Source organism: Trichechus manatus, unplaced genomic scaffold (genome assembly GCF_000243295.1).
Source record: "Trichechus manatus latirostris isolate Lorelei unplaced genomic scaffold, TriManLat1.0 scaffold00042, whole genome shotgun sequence".
NCBI classification, from domain to species: domain Eukaryota; kingdom Metazoa; phylum Chordata; class Mammalia; order Sirenia; family Trichechidae; genus Trichechus; species Trichechus manatus.
Genome location: NW_004443978.1, coordinates 2,657,064 through 2,672,166, shown reverse-complemented (window position 1 = coordinate 2,672,166; position 15,103 = coordinate 2,657,064). Strand labels below are relative to the sequence as shown.

The window sequence follows — 15,103 nt, the reverse complement described above, 5'->3', positions numbered from 1 at the left end:
AGAGGGTCCCTGATGGAGCAGTAGAAAGATGGGATGCAGAACTCAAATTCTAGTAAGAAGACCAGACTTAATGGTCTGACTGAGACTGGAGGTGCCCTGGAAAGCGTGGCCCCTGGATTCTCTATCAGCGAAGAACTAAAACAATTTCTGAGGCTAATTCTTCAGACAGGGATTGGACTGAACTATGGGACATAAAGTGATACTTGTGAAGAATTTGCTTCTTAGTCAAGTAGATACAAGAGACCAAAGGGGCAGTTTCTGTCCAGAGGTGAGACGAGAAGGCAGAGAGAGTTAGGAGCTGGTTGAATGTTCATGGGGAATCAGGGGCAGAGGGGAGGAGTGTGCTGTCACAGAATGGGGTGAGTGGTTGGGGTCTCATAACAATGTATGTAAAAAAAAAAATTTGTAGGGGAGACTAACTTGAAATGTAAACTTCACTTAATTACAACAATTAAAAAAAAGGAAAGAGAAGAGGAAGGAAGAAGAGAGTGAAAGAAAGGAGAGAGACGGAGAGAGAGAGAGAAAAAAGGGGAGAGGGGAGATAGAGAGAGAGGGAGAGTTCTTCCGGAAACCCCCTTCGGCCTTAGGCCGCTCCAGGCTGACTCAGTGCTTTAGAAACGTCTCTGTCGCCACCTGGTGGCACCTTCGGAGGAAGCCCAGCTGCGATGCAGGGTGCCTTAGTTGTCCAGGTGCAGGGGAGGCTGTGGGTGCCCCTGGGAAGGCAACAGAGCAAGTGGAGCAGCACCATGATGGGCGCACTACATCTGAGAGGAGCCCTGGTGGCGCAGTGTTTAAGAGCTCAGCTGCTAACCAGCAGGTCGGCAGTTTGAATCCACCAGCCACTTCTTGGAAACCATATGGGGCAGTTCTACCCTGTTCCATAGGGTCGTGACTAGAGGACAACGGGTTTTATTTGGTTTTGTTTTTTGACTAATGTAAAATGGCTGATTTAAAGTCAGTACCCAAACCCATCTTTCACTCTAGCTTTAACTACAGACGCAGTTGACCTTTGTAAAAGAAGTCGGGTTACTAGGCTGTTTTCTCTGTGGTCAGCCCACAGTGCTGCCCTCATTGTCACAGGGATACAGACACAAGTGGTTATAAAATCCTCAGTACAAGACATCCTCAGGAAACGTACTGCCTTAAGCAAGTTATTCCAATAATCAGATCTCAGAATATCTGCCTGGTACTTATCCTGTGACTACAACCAAACCACCCCCAGGAAGATGTGTTCATGTACAGAACGTGCTCCTGTGAGTAATCATGTGTGAAGGTCTTATGACCAGGACCTGTCATCATTCTGTAACACAATGAATCAGATTTTTGTGGTTTGCGCCTCCTGATTTTGTCCTATAACTAGGGCTCTGTCACGGCCCCACCTGGGATCATCTGTTTCACTTCGGTGGAGCCCATGTTTCCCGATTTGAATGATTCCTATACTTCCAATAAACCTCTTTATTTTACTTAAAAAAGAAAAAGTTAAACAATGTATTGTTTTGGGCAAATCTGCAGTGTTAAAAAGCAAAGAAGTCACTTTGAGGACTAATGTGTGCCTGACCCAAGCCATGATATTTTCAATTGCCTTATAAGCATGTGAAAGCTGGACAATGAGTAAGGAAGATTGAAGAAGAATTGATACACTTGAATTATGGCATTAGAAAACATATTGAATATACCATGGACTGACAGAAGAATGAACAAATCAGTCTTGGAAGAAGTACAGCCAGAATGCTCCTTTAGAAACAAGGATGGTGAGACTTCATCTCATGTATTTTGTACATGTTATCAGGAGGGCCCAGTCCCTGGAGAAGGACATCATGCTTGGTAAAGTAGAGGGTCAGCAAAAAAGATGAAGATCCTCAATGAGATGGATTGACAGAGTGGTTACAACAACAGGTTCAAGCATAACAAAGATTGTGAGGATGGTACAGGACTGGGCAGTGTTTCATTCTGTTCTACATAGGGTCGCTACGAGTCGGAACTAACTCAGTGTCACCTATCAACAACAACATTTCCAGGAATTAATGAATATAAATTTGTTCCTACAAAAATTTTTATGTTTATATCAGCCTTGAAAGCAATATCTTAAAAGCAAACCTTTCTCAGTAACTTAAGCTAGATATAATATGAAATGTGTTTTATTTAAAGAAATGGAATAGTTTTTATTAATGAGAAAAAAAGCTCAACTGCTTACTGAGAGAATAAAAAATTAAAATTTAAATACCCAGGCAAATTTAAACATAGGTAAATAAATTGAAATTAACCAATTCTTTTTTAATAATGAACAATGAAGACCCACACTGGACCAGAGAATGTTTTGAAAAAGACACCTTTTTTTAGATAGAAGAAAATAAATAATGTGCACATCAATGAGGTATAAAATAAGAAAAAATACTTTCTTAGTATAGTCACTGGAAATTGGGTTGATTACCAACATAAAAAAATCTGTGGACAAATCTAAAGTTATAATGAGAAAATATAATAAACTTATCATGGGTTGAATTATGCCCCCCCCCCCCAAATGTCTATCAGCTTGGCTAGGCCATGATTCTCAGTATTGTGTGATTGTCCACCATTTTGTCATCTGGAGCAATTTTCCTGTGTGTTGTAAAGCCTATCTCTATGATGTTGATGAGATCAGATTAGCTGCAGTTATGGTATGAGGCAGGACACAATCTATAAGATGAGGTTGTGTCTTAAGCCAATCTCTTTTGAGACATAAAAGAGAGAAGCCAGCAGAGATACGTGAGGACCTCATACCACCAAGAAACAAGAGCCAGGAGAATAGCACGTCTTTTAGACCTTGGGTCCCTGTGCTGACAAGCTCCTCATTTGGGGATTATTGATGACAGTGACCTTCCCCCCAGAGCTGACAGAGACAGAAAGCTTTCCCCTGGAGCTAGCTCCCTGAATTCAGACTTCTAGCCTCCTAGACAGTGAGTGAATAAATTTATCTTTGTTAAAGCCAGCCATCCACTTGCGGTATTTCTGTTATAGCAGCACTAGATGACTAAGACAAGAGTAAAAATTTGAATGGAAATATAGATTATTTAGACAGACCTTACTTCAATAATAATTACATTTTGTAGAATATAGACTTAATTTCCAAGGTTTTACTTACTGATATTAAGTTGAATTAATGGATATTAATTATAATTGAAGTTTTTAGGCTCTTACTTTTCATGCCAGAGTGAAAGGATATATTTTTTGGAGGAAGGGATCTAGTAACAAGTTGTTCATTTTTGCCACTTACAGGGTTGAACTATAAGAAATATGTAAGAAGGATAGGAAATTTAAAAAGTTTTTTAAATGGTAATTTGATATGATCAAAATTGTTATTTGCTGCAGCTAAAAGTTTGATGGGATAATTTGAGGATTTTTGAGAACTTTAATGGCAAATGGCAAAGAATTAGTTTTCTTGTAAGCAAAATTTTCCTCGATTACTGGTTTGAAGAGTTAATTTTATTTTTTGTGCAAACTGGTTCAAAGGCAAATGTTTGACAGAATAAATTCCTGGGTCAAGAAAGAAGCCGAATGACTTTGAAAAGGCTAAGGTTTTTACCTGTAAGAACTTTGATTAAATAAAGTCAAGTATTTTTCCTCTGTGACCTATGATAAACTTCTGACAACTTGAAAACTTCATGAAAAGCCACAAAAAATTTATTTCCGTTTTATAAAAAGTGCTAAAAAGGTTTATTTAATTTGTTATGAGTTGCATGAAATATGTTGTCAAATCAGAAGTACCAAATTTTCTTTGCGTTAAAATTTACGTCAGTTATGTTTGCCTGATATTAAATAACATGCTCATAATAGTATGTAATAATTTTATTTTTTCAACTGCTAACTTGGTTGCAACTTTGTTTCCTTTGAATCTAGCATCATCAAAGCCAATAGTTTTAACTGGGGAATTCACATCACTTACTCATGGAGTTTACATTACTATTTAGATGTTTAGAGACTTGATAATATTGGTATATTCTTCGTATATCCTGACTATTTAGTATTATATCTTAAGATTATTATGTGTTATATCTGAAGCCCCTTGAAAACAAGGTTAATCATTATGTTTAGATACATTTTTGTCTAAAGTTTCTTTTCAACTTACTTTATTTGGCTTTGCATTACTTTTGTATTTACTTCTCATCAAGTCTTTCACTTTTAAGAATTATTATTATAAGTTAACTATGGACATTTTTAAGTAATCATCTTCAGGTAAGTTTTGCTTTGCTGATTCATTGGAAATACTTGACCAAAATATTTCCACAAAAATGAACTAATGAACAAAAATCAGAACCCCAAAATCTACCTGACATTTCCCCAGGAAAACATGTGTACTGGATGAGACAACAATTAAAGGACTCATTGGGGCCCCATTGGAAAGGGCCATATTTAGTTCTCCTCACTAACCCTTGTGCAGTCACTTTAGGAGGAATCAAACCTTTGGTTCATTTGTCACAATTGAAAAGAGCTAAAATACCCCTTTGGACTAGTCAGCCCTCCAGAGACTTAAAAATCACATTCAAATGTTCTCGTGGCCAGAAGATGACATTTGAGGTAGACAGCTAATCCTCTAATCATGAAACAAGATCTCATGCATTTGGCTGAATTTTGTGAACTATACTTAGTAATTGTAATTATTCTTATGTTACTAGCCTTATTATATACTTGTGGTCTTATTTCTTGGTAATTTGATACTTCATGAAATCTTGTTTAATTCTTGTCCCTTTCCTCCTAGCAATTTCATCCAATGCTTGGAGGGTAAATGCCTTTGTTAAGCTATCTCAATCAGTAGCTAGTGCTGGCAACTTGAGTAACTGTTGGATCTCTCATCTTCCTCCACAGTCCTGATGTGACTGTTCAGATCTGTTAGTACCTCCATATCAGATTATAATCTGGTACCTAATGCTACTCTTAGATTCAATAGCAATCTTAAAAGAGCCATACGTGTTAGATATGGCATCCCCCTTGGATTGTCAGCTCTGTCTCAACTACTGCGTTTTAATCTATTTCAAGTAGATAGAAGATTGTAAGATTGTCCTGAAGTAAAACTAACCATCCCTGATCACAGATGTGAAAAGGATTTTCTGGTCCTACATGTAAAACCACCTAAAGACAATAATGATAGATTCTCTGCTTGCTTGCAAGAGAATAAAAGTGAACTGGATGGAACTAGTGTACTGACTAATTCATTTTTCTCTAGCCTTGTGTATTGAATCTCCTTCTGTGCTAAAAGATTAAGCCCATTGAAAATAGAACAATTATCTATTTATAATAATTCCAAACTGATAAATGGCTAGAGCAAGTCATTCAAACCATTCCGTTAACAGCAAATAATATGATCTGTGCTCCTTGTGGATATGTATTTTTATGTGGAGGATCAAATTATCCCATGGTAGAGGAACCAAATCCACATGATGAACTTCGTGCCTGGGCATTGCCGTGTTTGAATGGCCTGAGTATGATTGGTCAAGACACCTTAGGTCTTATGGGAGGTCCTTTAGACATAAATTCTTATAATCAAAGTATACATTGGACTAGTGATTTAAAAAACACTAACTAAAAGTAGAAGACTCCATGTCTGATAATAACCCGGTAGCAGATAAACCTGGACTAGGATAGGTGTTCATCCAAACACTCTTACCAAATCATGGTGTACCCCAGCTTGAGAAATCTATTAAATAAATTATCTGCCACAAAGGCTCAAATTGCTGATGATTCTGCAGACAGGATGTTGGCTTAACAAAAGTTCTTAGAATCCATTACCAAAGTTGGATTGCTCTGATTTCCTACTGGCCCAGCAACATGGAGTCTGTGCCATTGTCAATACCTCTTGCTGTACTTAGATAAACACCACAGGAGAAATAGAACAAGATATTAGGAGAATCCACTTGTCTTAGCTATCTGGTGCTGCTATAACAGAAATCTCACAAGTAGATGGCTTTAACTAAGAGAAATGTGTTCTCTCATAGCTTAGAAAGCTAGAAGTCCAAATTTAGGGTGCCAGCTCCCGGGGAAGGCTAGATCTCTATGTTAGCTCTGGAGGAAGGTCCTTGTAATCAATCTTCCCATGGTCTAGAAGCCCCTCATCTCAGGGACCCCAAGTCCAAAGTATGCACTCCACTCCTGGCTCTTTGTTGGTGGTAATGAAGTCCCTCTCCTCTATGCTTGCTTCTCTTTTTTATATCTCAAAAGATATAGACTCAACCTTTTCCTTTCGGCACTGTGGCCACAGCATGAGTATGGTCAGGCTTCAGAAGAGGCTTGCCTCCAGTGTCCTCTGCTGTGGCAAGAAGAAGGTCTGGCTGGACCCCAATGAGACCAATGAAATTGCCAATGTCAACTCCCATCAGCAAATCCAGAAACTGATCAAAGATGGCTTGATCATCTGCAAGCCTGTGACTGTCCATTCTCGGGCTTGATGCCGGAAAAATACCTTAGCCTGCCGGAAGGGCAGGCATACGGACATAGGTAAGTGAAAGGGTACTGCCAATGCTCAAATGCACGAGAAGGTGACCTGGATGAAGAGGATGAGAATTCTGCGCCGGCTGCTCAGAAGATACCGTGAATCTAAGAAGACTGACCGCCACATGTATCACAGCCTGTACCTGAAGGTGAAGGGGAACGTGTTCAAGAACAAGCGGATTCTCAGGGAACACAGCCACAAGCTGAAGGCAGACAAGGCCAGCAAGAAGCTTCTGGCTGACCAGGCTGAGACCGGCAGGTCTAAGACCAAGGAAGCATGCAAGCGCCGTGAGTAGCGGCTCCAAGCCAAGGAAGAAGAGATCATCAAGACTCTGTCCAAAGAGGAAGAGACCAATAAATAAAACTGCTCCCCTTCTCTTGTCTGTACATAATGGCCTTGGCAGTGATATAGATCAGTCTTTCAATAAAACGAGCCTTTACCTGCCTGCCTCTCAAAAAAAAAAAAAATATTGACTCAAGATACAACCTAATCCTGTAGGTTGAGTCCCACCTCATTAACATAACTGCCTATAATCTTGCCTCATTAACATCATAGAGGTTAGGATTTGCAACACATAAGTAATTACATCAGATCACAAAATGGAGGACATCTTTACAGTACTGGGAATCATGGCCTAGCAAGTTGTTACAAATTTTCCGGAGACACAATTCAATCCATAACACCATCAAAAGGCTACTTGGTTATGCTCTATACTCCTACGCCTGATTTTCTTAGCTATTTTCAGTTGGTTACCTAATAGCATCTGTTCCTGGTTCCATTTTATATTACAAACTGGAATAGCTATTTTAATTGTCATATTATTTTAAGCTTAACCAAATGCTGTACAAAATGCCTATCTAATTGTTGTAAGACATTAAAAACTTCCCTTGCTATGCAGAGTTATGTATTCAGAAGAAACTTAAAATCTGCCACATCCAATCTGAAACAGTCTTTCCTTCGTTATAAAACATTTTATATACCTTTTTTTGAACACTTCTTGTTTCCCTAAGTGCTGCATTTTGACCCAATAGCCCCAGTGACAGACTCAAACATGCTGCCATTCTTGAGGATGATGTAGGACGAAATAACATTCCATTGTGTCGTACACATAAGGTCACTGTGAGTTGGAGTCTGATTTAACAGTTAGTACACATGTTGCCGTATGACAATGGTTAACAACCTCACAACACATCAACACTATCCATACTGTCTCAATATCATCTATCATCTATCTATCCTTCCTCTGTAAACCAGATTTCATGAGAGAACAATGCACCAACGTCCTAAGGAATCCATTGCAGTCAATGAGTTAATTTATCTCCTATACATCTAGGCTGCTGCTAGTTGGGCCCTATTCTTGGTCTACTTGACACAATATTCACTCACACTGTCTCCTGTGGACCTGATTCTTTTGTGGAACCCCATGTGAGGAAGGCTACTCTAACAGATTAATATCTGTGCATATGTTTACAGGCAATTCAGAAAACAACTGATCTCCATTTTGGTATAATGTAGTGAATGTAAAGTTTTCTGCATTCAACAATGTAAGACCAAGATGTATGTGTAACTTCTGGGTGTTACATTATTTGTTTGATATATGTGTCTGCTTGACTTATCATTTTCTGGGAAATTTTGTTAAAATCTACAGCAAGTAGTCATTTATTCAGCCTACTCACAATTGTTACAATTATTTCCTTTAAATACTTTTATAATATACCTTGTAAGTGAACATGGTCTCGTGATTGTAGCTTCCTCAGGCTCTGAGATCACAGTAGATAATGGGCTTCTATTGCTCCACAACATGTGTTTTCTGCTTTCTCAAAGGGTAATATGAGACCCCAGCACTTAAAAAATATTATCTGGTATCTTTTTCAACATTATTTTCAGCTTCTCTACCTTGTTTTTGCTTGTTTCTCAAGTAGGTATGCATAATTGGTTTTTGCTTCTTTTTATCCTATATATATTTTTTAATCTTTAAATTATACAATTATAGTTTTATATGTATTATGTTATTTGTCTCAGTAGGTATTATTTCTTCTTCCTTATCTCATATGTAGCATAATATATATGATTTTCCCTTTGTGTTCTTTTCTTTTCATAACATACACCAACTCTTCTGCATTAAAACTCATAATTTTTATTCTTATGAGTGTGTTCTTAATGTAAATTCCATGTTTATATTTTCTCCAATAACTTTGGACTTCCATATTTTGAAATATGACACATACAGAAAATTGTAACAAATTTACTTGTGCAATTTAATAAGTAGCTGTGAAGTTGATATTTGTTAAACTACTGTCCAGATTAAAAAATGTAATGTTATGCCTTATGCCTCCTGTGCATTACTTCCAATACAATTTTCCCAAGTCCAAAAGTAAAGCAATTTTCTGATATACAAAATCAGCATTTTCTTGCTTTTCTTGACATGTGGGGGAATATGAACTAACATAGTTTAGATTTTCCTGTTTTAAACTTTATATGAATGAAATCTTATGATTAGGATTATGATGTTTCTTACTTCATTTGCACAATATAATGTTTGTGATTTCACTCATCTTTTGGGGCCTATATCTAGTTCATCATTTTCATTTTGTGTAGTATTCCATGGAATGAGTATTGAATACAATATATTTATATATTCAGAGATACAGCACATTTATTGAGGCCTATATCTAGTTCATCATTGTCATTTTGTGTAGTATTCCATGGAATGAGTATTGAATACAATATATTTATATATTCAGAGATACAGCACATTTATTGATTGAATGCAGATGATGTTTTAGGCATATCTCAGGAATTGAGAGTTCATGCAACAGAGAGTTCGTACACTGGCAAAAATCAAAATTGACTTCCCTCCAACAAGAGTCTTTATAAAGCAAAAATTATCCATTGATAAGCAAATGAATGAATAAAAAGAGCTTTCGTTTCATTCTTTTCTTTATAAAGATTTTAAATTGTATTCAGTAAGCTTCCCTGGTGTGTTTCTTCTCATAGTCGGGTCAACAGTTTCAAATACATTGATTGATTAGTCCATCCAAGCAAATGGTGGTGTTTTCAGTACAAGGCAAGTCTGTGAGCACAGTCAATGTCTGTTGGCAGTTTAAAGGAGCAGGAGCCTGAGTCTCTTTCATGATGGATCTAGGGCCATTCATGTTTCAACAGAAAAGACCCATTTGACAGCCGCTCCCAGGGCAGAGATTTTCTTGCCAAATTGTTGATGCTTTAGCCCTTGGTGTTAGAGTCCTACTTTCCTGCCTTTCCTACACTTGCAGAAGCTGTTTACTATCCAAAGTCTGCACCAGCCTGCTGACTCAAAGGCCTTCTGGTGACACTATGACTTCCCCTGGCACATCTTTCAGGAAGCTCCTGGGGCCACAAGGTGGTGGCCCAGGTTGAGGTTTGTGCCCACACGCTTCCCTGTGCCCTCCTAGGACAGAGGCCTGGGCTGCCTAGGCTGACAGCTGCCTAGGCTGACTGTCTTTGGGCCCTGGAAGATGAATCCTGTCCTGGGGATTTATGGGAGAGTGGCTTGCCCAGGGCCTTTCCACCCAGAAGATTTATATTCTCTGGCTCCATTTCTCACTGAAGAATCAAAACCTTTCTGGCCAAAAGGCACCTTACATGGCTCCCTGTATGCTGATAATCCACACATTTCAGCACTGAGGGTGATGTCGCTGGTGTTACTGGGCAGCGGGGACCTCCAACCCCCACCCAGTCCTTCAACAGCCTCTCAGGCAACTGGAATATGGCAGTAGAAATGTTCTCCGGTCTCTTGCAGTGTGTGCATGCTCTTGGCATGCCGGCTGTAATAAACTCGGAAGTGTTAAACAAAATCTAATTTGGACCTGTTTTCCTTACAAGCACAAATGCCATCACCAGCTTGGAGCTTCATAGGGTCTTGTTCCTGCTCTTTCACATTGTTTGGAAAAGGTAAAAACACACGAAACCAGATCTGAAGGAAGGAGGAGTCTGCCCCCTTCCAGTCTTTGGAGTGGCAGCGTGGTGGCTGCAGCACTTTTTGAGATGACCCAGGTGGACAGCTGAATTACTGTTGGATTTGGATGGCTTAACAAGGAGCAGTCAGCTGCCAACCCCAGACAGGGCTGTCCTGTACCCACAGGACTCCTTCAGGTTTTTGTGGAGATTGTGGAAGCTCAGCAATGACAAAGAGGGAGGTTCAGAAGCTGGCACAATGCAGCAGTCTCACCACACACTGGTCTTTTTGGACAAGGGGAGGCCAAAGCAACGAACCTTGTTTTGTTTTCTAGTGAGCTTGAATTAAAGACCAGAAGGCAGTCAGTGCTTCTGAGGAGGCAAGTTTGGCTCAGGAGCTGTGTGTGTATCCTGCAGTCAGAGCACAGGTGACTCATCCTGCTCTGCTCAGGAATCGCAGGGTGGCCTGGCAGACTGCTTCTCTCCCTGATGTTGCAAACCCACACAGCTGCCTGGAGAAGTGCAGAGATGCCCACTCCTGGCATACCTGGTGCCTTCTCACTCTCGCTTGCTCTTTCCACTTAAAGGGCCAACTCTTGGGGTGGTTTAGAACCGGCTCTGTGGAATACTGTCACCAGCTCCGTAGGAGGGCAGCTAACATTTACCAAATACCTTGATCTGCTGGGGACAACACTCGGAGCTTCACAAACACTCTCTTTAGTACTCATTACAGACCTACAATGAAGGTAGAGTGACTCTGTTTCAAGGAAGGAGGCAGGGTGCCGAGAAGGTGACCGATAGGTGCAGGGGTACAGAGCAGGGGCATCTTCTGGAGAGGATCCAGGCTGGGCACCTGGTTCTTGCTGCCACATCAGCACTCCTCAGAATTCCAGTTCCCTATGGGTCAGGGAAGGAAAGTCCCTGAAGTGAGCTTTCCCTACTCTTATATGGCCGTTAAGAGTTTATACAGAGATGAAAGTGCAGACAGTGTTATTCCAAGTGTGGTCCCTAAGCTGTCAGCCTCAGCAACCCTGAGGGCCTGTTAGAAATGTTAGTTCTTGGGTCCCAGCCCCAAGCCCACTGACTTGGAATCTGTGGGGTAGTGCAAGTGGGTCTGTGTTCTAGTTGACTTTCTGGTTAATGCTCATTGCCCATGGACCTGGGGAAGTACTGACGTCCATGACTGGTTTTAATTTGACATCCTATAAGTCCATGAGGCAGTACACATGCCAGAATTATTGCCAAAATAATGCCATGGAGAAACCACCCCAAAGTGAGTTGCTTCACACCAGGAGCAGTCTAGCTAGGTGGGCAGTCTGGCATCACAGCCCACAACTGGGGCTCAGCTGGCCATGGCTGATCATAGCAGTCTTCATGGAAATGGTCAACTGTGCACCTCTGGTCTGTCCTCCGGAAAGCTGGGCCCCAAGGTCTCATGGGGAAGGTGAACAGCAACAGAGCCTGTGGACTTCTTATTTACCAATGGGAAAGGTGAGACTCAAAGCCACAGAGTGACTTGTCATGACCCTCTGCCAGGGATGACTGAACCTCTTCTGCATTCTGTTCTGGGTATGAGAGAACCATGAGCAGGTGAAAAAGCTCCAGAGGTCCTCTCTCTTTTGCTTTCTCTGTCTTGGAAGTGGAAATTGGTGTGTAGTGAGTTACCACACTCTCCTGTAGGCTGTGAAATGTGTCAAGCAAGAGAGATCTACAACCAGACTTATTGTTATTTATTAATTTGCAGGTGTCTTAAGTTCTTTGTTCTGTTAGACCTCTTTCCCTAATAGTTCTCCTGGAGTTATCTAGATAGGGGCTAAATTTACCCTATCTCTTCTCTGCTCTGACATCTGTTCAACAACTTCTAGTTTGCAAGATACATTAGTCTGTATTTTGTAAAGAAGCATTGTCACTGCTGTTTATAATATGAGAAGGAAGAACCTCACAGAGGTTGAGTAACTTTCCCAAGATCAGACAAGAGGGGGAGCTGGGGTGTGAACGCTCCTCTTCTAACATTCAGGATAGCACTCTGGTGTCACAGCCTTGCTAGGACTGCCAAGTGTCTTAATACCTTGGCTTTCCCCAAGTCCCCAGGGCTCAACCTGCTGTCTGCTCAGCTCCTGTGAACTTGAACTGGCCCTGGTTTCTTGGATACCAGAGACTGAGGCAAAACTATCCCTTTATGGACAGATGAAGTCCTAGAGCAGTAAGAGTGAGAAGAGAGGGACGGGGGGCAGGGAAGGAGGAAGAGCCAAGGGGATGGGTCATTGATCTGGCAGCAGCTTTACAAAACCACATTGATTTCCAATTGTACAGGACTTGTGCAGAGTGGTGGCCACACAGAAGAATCTACCAGAGGAAAGCAGAGGAAGGACTGTATCTGTCTGTTCCCTCCTGCCTCCTGCTGTCACAGAGCACATGGGAAGGGGGGCTCTCCCACAGCTTCCAGATGGTGTCAGAGCTGCTGTCACAGGTGCTGGCAATGCTAGAGTCCTGCCCATGGAAAACAGCACTCATCTGGGGCCTGAAGTGGTGATAGGAGCAGAGCCTGCACAGTCTAGATGGAGTGTGCAAGAGCCCTGGGGTTACTGTGGCTCATGCCAACATGGGCACTACAGGGACCAGGTTGAACCCTGATTGCATTCCAAGGGCTGTATGGGTGATGCTATACCTGGGCACTCCTGAAACAATCAGCCAGCAGGGGTGCAGAGGCTGAGTGAGCCTGATAGCCACCACTGGGCCCCTACAGCTCTCCTCCAGCCCAGGCTTGCTTGTTTGGTGTCCTTCCTGGGAATGGAGATGGAATTCAGTTCTCAGCACCCTTGCCCATTAATCTGCTGTGTGTCTCAAAGATGCACTGATTAACTGAGCTCCCTGGGATATTGGTTAATAATCACACAAACACAGAGTTCAATGGAAGAAGGAAGTCCCAGGTTTCCCAAGCTTTGCCCAGTGAGACAGGGTCTGGGAGAATTGCAACCTAGGCCCCCATCTCATTCAGCCTGACTCCTCACTGGATTCCAGAAAACTCATGTTTTTCATTTTGAGGAAGAAAATCTCATTTTAGTCCAGGACTGGTGTTCTTCTCTTTGACGCAATCTCGATCCCTCACTGTGTTGTTTTTTTAAAAAAAAAAAACACAAACCCATTGCCTTCAAGTTGATTCATAGCGACCCTGTTGAACTTCCTCATAGGGTTTTCAAGGAGGCCAGGTGGATTTGAACTGCCAAACTTTTGGTTAGCAGCTATAACACTTAACCACTATGCCATCAGGGTTTCCACTGTGTTGCTTTAGGGCACTGTCTTAGTCATCCAGTGCTGCTATAACAGAAATACCACAAGCGGATGGCTTTAACGAAGAGAAGTTTATTTCCTCACAGTAAAGTAGGCTAAAAGTCCAAATTCAGGGCATCAGCTCCAGGGGAAGGCTTTCTCTCTCTCAGCCTTCTCATCAGTGTTCCCCCAGACTAGGAGCTTCTCGGGTCAGTGACCCCAGTCCAAAGGATAAGCTCACTCCCAGCACGGCTTTCTTGATGGTGTGAGGTCCCCCTGTCTCACTGCTCACTTCTGTCTTTTATATCTCAAGAGATTGCCTCAGGACACACTCCAGTCCTGTAGATCCTGTCCTGCCTTACTAACACAACTGCCACCCATTCTTTCTCTTTAACATCATAGAGGAAGGATTTACAACATATAGGAAAATCACACAGTACCAGAAATCATGGCCCAGACAAATTGATATACACATTTTTGGGGGGACATAATTCAAACCATGACATTCCACCCTTTGGCCCCCCCAAAAATCACATCCTTGCAACATGGAAAACATATTCATATTCGCCCCATCATATCATAGCAAAAGTCTTAACTCCAAGTCCAAAATCCAAAAATTTCTCTTCATCTGTGAAATCTAGAATACAAGTTATCTGCTTCCAAAGGTACAGTGGCATAACAGACATAAGATAGATGTTTCCATTACAAATGGGAAAAACTAGAGGAAAAGAAGTGGTAACAGGCACCAAGCAAGTCAGCAGAACACATTACATTAGCCCTCAAGTCTTTGAAAATAATCCTTTTTCTCTGAGACAATTTACACAATAGCCCTGCCCTCCAGACTCTAGGTATTGGCCACAGTCTCTGCATTTTGTGTGGAGGCCCCTCGGCCCTGGGCTTCAGCTCCACCTTCCAGGCCCACTGGGACAGCAACTCTGCTCCCTTGGCTTTAGGCACACCTTTCTCCTAGTCCATTGGAGTGACAACCCCACCCTTAGAAACACCAGAGGCCATGGCTCCACCCTTTGAAACCCCTTAGGTCATGGCCGTACCTTTTGAGATTGAGGCAGCTCAGCTTCTTGTGTCCCTTGTCTCTTCAGCTTCTGCTTCTGTTTCTTGTGGGCTTTTGGCCTGCATCTGCCCTGCTAGAGCAAGTGTTCCAAAGCTCTGTAGCTCCACCAGTAAGTGCCCGGAGGCACCCCACTCCACCAGGAAGCCTCCTGTGCACTGGCACTCAGCTCTCTCGCTCCATGGGTGGGCTCCAGTGCCCTCTCACACTGGTCTCCTGGTTCTGCTGCTGTTGGTTCTCTGCTGCTGCCGCTTCTCTGCTGCTGCAGGTCCTCTGTCACTGCCACACGTCTATCCATTCACAGTTTTAAAACCGCTTCCACATTTTAGGTATCTGTTAGAGCAGCACCCCACTCTCTCGGTACC

General features: G+C 41.9%; 1 pseudogene; it reads left to right on the top strand.

The window, feature by feature from the left end:
• The first annotated feature begins 6,233 nt into the window (after positions 1 to 6,233).
• Positions 6,234 to 6,824, top strand: LOC101344951 (60S ribosomal protein L19 pseudogene; annotated as a pseudogene).
• The last annotated feature ends 8,279 nt before the right edge of the window (positions 6,825 to 15,103 follow it).